Below are 8,888 nucleotides of genomic sequence, written 5' to 3'. Positions count from 1 at the left end.
GTGCCGCGATGTCGTTTAACACTGGGCGTATGTACCTTGATCACGGGCAAGACTAAATGCAGCTGCGCTCTTTCGGTGGGGGTAGTGGGATGATCCTGAAGGGGTATCGAGACTCGCTCATTTCCTTTAATAACCAACACACGAAATAGAGTTCATGTAGGCATGCACCAGAGACGGTAACCTTCACATCGATATTAATTTGCATGGCTTGTATATTACTCAAATGATAACTGAATTGGCAGTTATGCTATTGAAAATAAAGCATATAAGCAACATTATGCATCCGGTAACGACAACACTGCTGATGTACTAAAATAAAACGCTATCTTACAACTGCCACTGTGTCACTGACGTCGGTGACTGCTGGATTGGCTGGGTACGTTCGTTTTGATTCATCATGGTATCCCGGAGATCTTCTGAACCTTGCTGTGAAGTTGAATGCGGGCAATGGCGCCGCGGGGTGACCCGGGTGTCTTAAATGATAAAAACAGGTTTGGGCCAAAGACAGCATCAGCGTTCACTGACTAGCTCGCTAGGTTGTTAGCTACTCAGTTTGGGCTCAGACGGAAAAACTAAGCCTGCGTTTCTTCGTGTTTTACGGATTGGATGTAGCGTGTTATTCTGACAAGCTGCATGGAAAATATTCTTAACAATGAAGAGAATGGAAGAATATGATTGAAATTTAAGGGTGCGGCGCACTACAGAGGAAAAGGGTTAGGAGCTCGTGGACATTTTTTGCCTTTTGTATTTCCTTGCCTGGTGCCGTGGTGGTGTTGTGGACATTTTGGATGCTTTCTTTTAATGCTAGGTCGAGAATTTTTACCGATTTGATTGAGTCTTATCATGTCAAATGTCTATTTTATCTTGTTAGCTAGTTTTCATCATTCTTTTCATGGTTAAACACAAATTCAATACGATAAACAACTTTTGGGAGATTGAATCGGACGAAAGAATGTTATTGTGACTATTCAAAAAGCTTTTTATGCAGAATTTCACATACCATAACAACTTAAGTTTTGTGTGGATTCTTATCACCTCCTGGACTATATCAACTTATAAAGTAACTAATAATACGACAACGATATATTGGTAAGTAACCTTGATATTCATAACCCGGCAGGCACAAGCATTGTCAGTTCGAATAGCAGGCAGGCTAACAACGACGTTAGCTTGGCATTGGCTACAGTGTAGTCAGTCGAACAAAACTAGTCTGTGGACTATGTAGTCTAGCAAACAGTCAGATCTAGGCTAGGCTAGCGTTAACGAGCCCCTGTGCTACTTATGTTCTGACTGCAGAAATGGATTGTTGTCATCAGTCTATTCTATTTTGATGGAATCTAACAAAGCCATGGATTACCGCATGTCCAAATGCAATTGTGTTTAGATCTATTAGCTCGGTGACTACTAACACATTTACAAACCGTTTTCACTGGACACTCTTCAATGTGTCTAATTTTCTTCTTTGTAGCTACTGAGCTACAGTTAAGACAGCCAATGAATGCCTCAGCAGTGGTTATTCCCCGTCCGTTGCCAGCCAGCTAACCGTAGCTGAACAGGTGAAATTATATATGTATGTTTTAAGTAGAACTGCTTGACTAATGTGTCGTTGTTTCAGGTGAAAAGGCACATTGGGTTATTTATTAATGCATTTTACAAAAGCTGTGACCCGGTGAGCGAGCTCTCAGGAAGTATGGTCTTTGGAACTGGGGGCCACCCGCTACGACACGGAACCCTACTGAAACAGTGTCTGGGCAATGTAACTGTGTACCGACGTAATTTTAAATCGATCTTTCTAAGTCCTCTAAATGATCAAATAGACACTTTCTGTCCTGTCCCGTCTGAAACCAAACGGATTGTAGCTCGCTAGTTACGGTATTTATTAAGTAAGCAAGCTTCCTCGTCGACGACAGATGGTTTTTAATCGACATCTTGACGTTTTCACTTTCTCCGAGCGAATTCTACTTCAGCTAATACGATTAACACACTTTGGCCAATTGAGGCATGCTTTGGTATTAGAATAACCCCCTTTAACGGTGTCAGTTGGTGCAGAGTGTCTAGGTTACCTTTTTTGGGTGAGAGAGCAGCAATGATGAACGCATTTTACTTATGAAGATCCTCACTGTGTCTAAACCCCTACTTGTCTTTATTGTATAAAACGGTGCGTTTGTGACCACCTTGTTTCGGTAATTAGCTGGTGATATTCAAGCCAACAGGATGAGGCTAGTTCTTTGGAATTAACGCCTGGACTCATTGTCAATAAGATTAATTTGCCTATCGTGTCGGCGCACACATTTCCTAGTGCGAACAAACATTTGATGATAACGAAACTTGATGGGATGTTATCAATGTGAGAACGGCCTAATCTTCTTTATTTAATTGATTTTGACTTGTTGGAGAGATCCTACAAGATTTAAGGTACCCCAATTCAACATTCTCAAACAGTAGGCTATCATCGTCAAGGGGTCGTGCCTTAATTCCCTGTTACGTTCCTGAATGTTTGTATTTCCTGTTATCGTACACAAGTTCCAGTTAATCCATGGTTGTTCAAACATGTTTTAAATCAATTTGGAAGGGAACTATCTGAGAGGCATACTTTAGATTCCTGTCAACTGAATTTCCTCCAGTTCCTGCTTTACTCACTCTACCTGTTGACGCCCCACGGCATCATTAGTAATAATAACATCCGGTAGTGTAATGCTGCACCTTTTGCGCTGTCGCTGCGTTGTAACAATAGCAGTGTCTTTAGACTGTATCTGCAAATATGCTGCTATGTAAGAGCATTATGTGAAGAGATTCAATGTGAAATCAGCTTGAATCTGCCAAGATGTTTCTCCACAACTGTGACCATGTGGAACAGACTATTTTAGACCTTTCTCGAGCAGCACATGAGATGGTTGAAACAGTTGCTGTTTTTACAAAACACCTGAACTTAATCTACACGAAAAAGTAATGGGACCAGGCTTTCTCCATCCCCTGTCTAAATCACTCTCTTCCAGGATAAACTTTATCTTGCAGACTTAATTTCAGACTAGATACAGGTCTGGGGTTAAGCTTTGGCTGGTGGAGTCTAGCAAGCAGCCGTTGAAAACAGGGGTGTATGTGCAGAAGATGAAATAGGCTTCCCCCTTGTCAAACCGAACATTGATGATTTATGGCATTTTCCATATCCCCCTACTTTACTTTAGAATGGTTTGGCCCCCTTTTCTCCCCTCGGAAAGAAAATATTTAGGCTCATCCTGCAGATAGCCTACATCAGAGACATGCATTTGTTGGGAGTGATTGTGTAAGTGCAATGGAATGTTTCCATTAAGATGTATTGAGGATCCTTTAACCCCAGTCATCATGCACTGACTGGATCCTTAAATTGGCCTGTCTGGGCTTCTAGCACTAGGATTACAATCACCGTTTCACATTCATTAGATCTCTTTCTTATTTGGTGCACCTCTGAAAAATGGGATATGCAATATGTCCTTTTAATAAGCCAATCTTAACTCGATTTTTTTTATTTATATATATATATACACCTGCTGTGAAATCATACAGGTTTTTTAGGTACTGCAGGCACAGTAGCTGCAGCTCAGGAATATTTTGTGTATAAAAACAAGATTCTCTCTGTCCCAGTGACCTTTGGTGTTGTCCCTTAGTGTAGGATCCAAGGTAGGACAAACACCTTCAGCTATTTGCCTAATTTATTATCCATTTAGCGGCTGTCCCGTGGCGACATCTTCAGAACGTCAGTTGGATTTCAGCAGCGTCCTTGAGAATAAGCACAAGCTCCCTCTCCCTGCCCCCCCCCCCCCTTCGCTCTCTCCTTGTAATGTAAATCACATTCATCATCTACACAGAGTTCAGAGGGCCTCTTTTGGAGTACTAATGCCTCGGCTCTGCCTCCCTACTGGAAGAGGACTGGTCCCCTGTGGCTCCTTACTAGCTCACTGTTTCAGTCCCCCCCCCGACTGTGTCAGCGAGCTCATTCTGTGTCCCCCTCCAACTGCCTTAACTCCGCACCTCGCAAGCCCCCGTCAACTGGCACGCCACCAACTGAAATCACCGGGAGGCCCAAGACATGGGCTTTTAATCTCAATTTAGCTTCATGTCATTACCTCCCCTATAGATTAATGAAGTGTAAGAGACTTATCTTTGACTGTATCCTCTATTCCCCCCCCCCCCCCCCTTTTGTTATGGGTGACCGGCGATTCATCTAGTCTGAGCGCTACAGACATCCATCATCCTTGCCGTGTGTTGATGTGAGCTTAACTTTAGTTGCCTTAACTGGGTGTTACAGCACTCTGATGATGACCTGTAACGAAAGGCAGAGTCGATGCCTTCACTCGCAGAGCGGAGCGGCGTGGGGGGGGGCTCACAGCCAGGCTGCGGGGGCTCTGTGTCCATGGAAACCTGGCCGTCCCACGACACGGAGCTGAAAGTCACACCCCCCCCACCCCCCCGTTTACCGTCTACCGTCGTGGCTTAGCCCTTGGGCCTGTCGGAAGGAAAAAGGCAATCAACATTTGGAAAGCTTTTCATTGTCAGTGTCCCTGCGTACACTGTGGAGTCAGCACAACTGGAAAAGGCTGGCTTAGAAGAGAGAGCCCTGTTCCCTGGAGGGCCTGGACACCGATTGGCCGACACACCACCAGGCCCGCGTACTGTTAATCACATTCCAACTAGAATGTGACCCAAGATGCCAGCCTGTGTGTTCCTGAAGACCTAAGATGTAGACCTAGGCCGACATGACTGTCGTGCTGTGCCAGTCAAATGAATGAATAGGCTACCTGTTTTAAAACCACATTGGGGCGCGGGCCCCGGTCCTCGCGTACTGAGGCTTGATGTAACTTCCGTGACCACGGGATGACCCCATATGTGTTTCCCTCAGCTTCGTGTCACAAACCCACATTGTGGCACGTCAGAGGAGAGGGCTGTGTTTTGATCTGTTTTGTATACAGGAGAGTAGCCTGAGGCATCGTGGGGGGGGGGACTTTTGTTTAGTTCGGTGTCGGGATAGGGATATACGGGCTGGGGAGCGTGTCGAGCCGTGGCAACAAGACTGTTGGAACGGTGTGAAATTCATTAGCGACATGGACACCCCGTAACCCTCCCCAGGTTGGGTTCAGACGGATGTCGGTATCGCTGCCGTGTCGTGCCGTTTATGCGGCCGCAAAACATCAGATAAGGGCGACGCGCGATGACGCTTCGCTGTGTGTCTCTCTGCCGCCAAATTTAGCTCTGCACGAAGTCACGCTTTCTCTTTGAAGTCGGACCCAATGTGTGTGTGTGTGGGGGGGGGGAGGGGGGAGGGGGAGAAGAGAAACTGTTCCTTTCCACAGGGTCAGGTTTTGTACCACTGCGTCAAACGGAACCATTTCCAGCCCATGTTGTCGCGAAAGCGTTTTTTCTCCTGCAAATTTCCCACCGTTTGGTGCATTTCAGCCGTATTACGGAGGTGTTTATTTACACGGGCCCTATCGGTTTGTGTAACACTTGACAGGCCGGTCTGGCAACGCACACATCTGTGCATTCAGCTTCCCCTCCTCTAATGATGTCCCTGCCTCTGTGACCCACTTAAGAGAACAGCTGTCTGGCTCTTTCTGTTCCTCTCGCTCTCTGCATCGCTGTAACTCCTCTGCATGGCTGTCAGGACTCCCAAAGCCAAATCCTTCTTATTTCCAATCGAGTGCTGAACACCGAGAGACACAACCGGGGAGTATGTGTGTACGTAATCCCGGCCCGTTATTACATGTAGACAAAACATGTGGACGACAGACTTGATGTGAGGCCAACACACACCTTCCTCCAGTCCCCTTGACCAGATTATACATTAATATCGCCTAGAAACACACATGGATTATTTATAGAAGAACAAGCATGATTATTTATATATATATATATATATATATATATTCCATCATGCTTGTTGTTAAATATGTCTTTATTACATATAAATAAAAATCTTTATTTTAATATATATATTTTTTTATTAAAATAAATATTTGTATTAAACATTTTTATGCCAAGTTTGTCTTCTGATGCTTATTATTTTGACACAGGGGAGTTGATTTAGTTTAAGAATTGGCATATGGTGTCAGCTATCTGAAGTTTGACAATGGTGCCATGAATGGGACCGTGTTCCAACGGAGGGTGAGGGACCGTGTTCCAACGGAGGGTGAGGGACCGTGTTCCAACGGAGGGTGAGGGACCGTGTTCCAACGGAGGGTGAGGGACCGTGTTCCAACGGAGGGTGAGGGACCGTGTTCCAACTGAGGGTGATTGACTGTGTTTCCGCTCGTTAGCCTGAGTGAGGTATCCTTGCCCGGCCTGTCTTCCTGTGTGGATCGTGTGTACTGTAGATACAGGTCAGCACAGCCGCTCTTACCAGAGGCTCTTCTCTCCTTTCACCCAACACCATATTGTAGTGTGTAGTGTGTGTGTGTGTGTGTGGCCTTCTTAGTATCCTTTGTACACGAGAGAGAAATAAAAGCCCTCAGGAATAAGTGGGGCAGAAACTTTAGTGACTGAAACAGTCCAATAGTGTTTGCTCTCAGCTGACTGTGTGTGTGTGTGTGTGTGTGTGCGTGAGAGCCTCGACGGAAAGGAAAACCTCTCACGCACACACACACACACACACACACAGCGGTTCTCTGTTGAGCTGCACTGTGACTCCATTGTGTTAGATGGGCTTGGAGCCCCGGACCCCGTCAGGAGCCCAGTGCTGATTGGGTCTGTCTCACCATCAGCAGGCAGCCACACGGGGCTGCCAGGGACGCCCACAGACTGCCACTGTGTCGCCCTCTGCTCCCACACGACAGACGAGCCCAGCCCGGCCTAATCTCTTCCACAGGGTCGGATATATACACCCGGTGGAGTCTATAGAACTGGAGCTCTACAGTTGCATTGTCTCTCCCCCCCACCCCTCCGCCCCAGATTCAGGCTGACCTTGGTAGGTTCGAGACTGAATGCTCAGCCTATAAGAACTGAGAACGGGAGCTAGAAGATGGTCGTTTCATCACAGGATACCTTTTATGTTGAGGCGTGCAGTACGAGGAGATATGCGAAGTCGTGTCCCACTCGTTCCCTTGTCACAATGAGCCTGCTATTGCTGTCGGTGTGGTTTCTCACAAACGTCTCATTGACTAATGGGCCGTTCTCACTGTCAATATGGACGAGGGCAACGCGATGAGTCTCTGAATCACTGTTCTTCTCCAACAAAGGAAGAGTGCACGCATTCATCACAAATGTGATGATAAGTTATGATGATGCGATCATAAATGGTTGCGAAGCGCTTTGTGTATATTTGACAAAAGGCTTTGTGGCAAAGATAAGACTACTTCCTTTGAGGGAATCGTTGAAATTCATATTTTGGGGATGTGAAAAGTCGTTTGAGAGCAACACTGAAGTCAAGCTTTCCGATCCTACAGTCAATCGTGGACACCAGGCAGTTAACTAAGTACATAATGATGGGTGAAGCTCCCAGATAATCCTTTCTAATCAGATCAAGTTAATGAGGCAGTAAGAGGTGATCGTGGAAACTTAAAGACGGGGAGAAGATTAAACATTATCTGTGTGTTTTCTCTCTGTCCTCAGATAAGCTTCAGCTCTCCTGGTGAATCTGTCACCTGCCACTAGCTTGGATCCAGGCCCTGGTCATAAATGACAAGGTAAACATACACATTCACAGCCCGTCCTATGTGTAGCGATATGAATCCTTTCCTCTCGGGGGGGAAAACCAATGTCCTCACACCTCCATGAAAGGAAATGAGCAAATGTGAGGCTGCTGGTTTGGAGAGGGGGGCATGGCTGCCCCACCCCCCCATCCCCTCCCCCACCTTGTGTTAGGCTGCTGGCGTGCTATCCTGATCTGGCCCCCCGGCTGAACCAGACGGGTCGCTCCTGTTGGTTCTTGTCGGGCTCACGCTTTGCATAAGCAGCCGTGTCTGCCCACTCTAAGCGTGCTCATGGAATATTCTCTTTTTTTTTTTTTTTTTTTTGTTTTGTTTTTTTTTTGTTTTTTTCAACCGCGGCGTTATGAAAAAAGTGCAGGGGGTTGGAGGGGGGGTGCACCTTTTGGCTCTCCAAGAGACGGTCTTCATCCTAAAGTTCAGGTGGAAGGTCTTCATCCTAAAGTTCAGGTGGAAGGTCTTCATCCTAAAGTTCAGGTGGAAGGTCTTCATCCTAAAGTTCAGGTGGAAGGTCTTCATCCTAAAGTTCAGGTGGAAGGTCTTCATCCTAAAGTTCAGGTGGAAGGTCACCCGGACCGTTGGGGACTAGAACCTCGCGGCGGTGGCCGCGCGGTGGCCGACAATCCTGCGCTGACACCCCCTTCCACCCACACGTATTGATTACCGCCACCGTAACCGTGTGGTGTGATTCGCTGTCACCAGGAAGCAAGGGGGCGGAAGGGCAACCAATCGATGGGCGAGATGCCTTGAGAGGACCTGCCCCATGTCGAGGCATGACACGGATAGTCCACAACAAGCCTGTTGCTAGGATTTTCCGGAGCAGGATACCGAGGCGATGTTTATTTCAGCCCCTCGTGAGAGGACTGCTGTCAGTCCGTAAGATGCTGCTCTGATGGCTGGGGGTCTCAGGACGCCAGAGAGGGGGATGAAAGGGGGAGAGGAGAGAGAGAGAGAGGGGGAGGGGGGTGCAGTGTGAGCAATTTTGAATGCTGCCCCCAGCCTTTGTGTGTGTGTGTTTTGTGTGTAGGATCGGTCTTAAGACGAGACAAAAACATGACTTCTTCACCTCTGAGGCTGCTGAAACCTCATCCCTGACCTCTCGAGTCGATGAGTTCTTTTTCTTTTTTGGGGGGGGCCCCCCCCCCCCTTTCTAAATTGCTTCGACTTGTTTTTCATGTCACTCTTGCACGATGAGCTCTTGTGTAAACGCTG

The 8,888-nt window shown here is 46.8% G+C and overlaps 1 protein-coding gene and 1 long non-coding RNA gene across 5 annotated transcripts in view; one reads left to right on the top strand and one right to left on the bottom strand.

Annotated features, from left to right (window-relative positions):
• Positions 1–35: 35 nt before the first annotated feature.
• Positions 36–1,755, bottom strand: LOC146220471 (uncharacterized). Its single transcript, XR_014750885.1, has 3 exons — positions 1,422–1,755; positions 332–473; positions 36–124 (listed from the first exon to the last, which is right to left on the bottom strand). It is a non-coding gene; the product is annotated as an uncharacterized LOC146220471 (long non-coding RNA).
• The window catches only part of erbin (erbb2 interacting protein), a 52,545-nt gene continuing 44,174 nt past the window's right edge, over positions 518–8,888 (top strand). For 3 of the 4 annotated variants that reach the window (XM_084693759.1, XM_084693757.1, XM_084693756.1), the window contains exons 1-2: positions 518–1,089; positions 7,582–7,655. The gene's annotated coding sequence lies outside the window, so the exon portion shown is untranslated. The remainder of the gene's footprint in view (positions 1,090–7,581; positions 7,656–8,888) is intronic. The other variant, XM_084693758.1, reaches the window with a different exon arrangement.

The sequence above is a fragment of the Hypomesus nipponensis genome, chromosome 27 (genome assembly GCF_054491055.1).
Source record: "Hypomesus nipponensis isolate SF chromosome 27, ASM5449105v1, whole genome shotgun sequence".
Taxonomy (NCBI): domain Eukaryota; kingdom Metazoa; phylum Chordata; class Actinopteri; order Osmeriformes; family Osmeridae; genus Hypomesus; species Hypomesus nipponensis.
The sequence above is the reverse complement of the archived record's forward strand: the minus strand, read 5'-3'. Positions and strand labels throughout refer to the sequence as shown.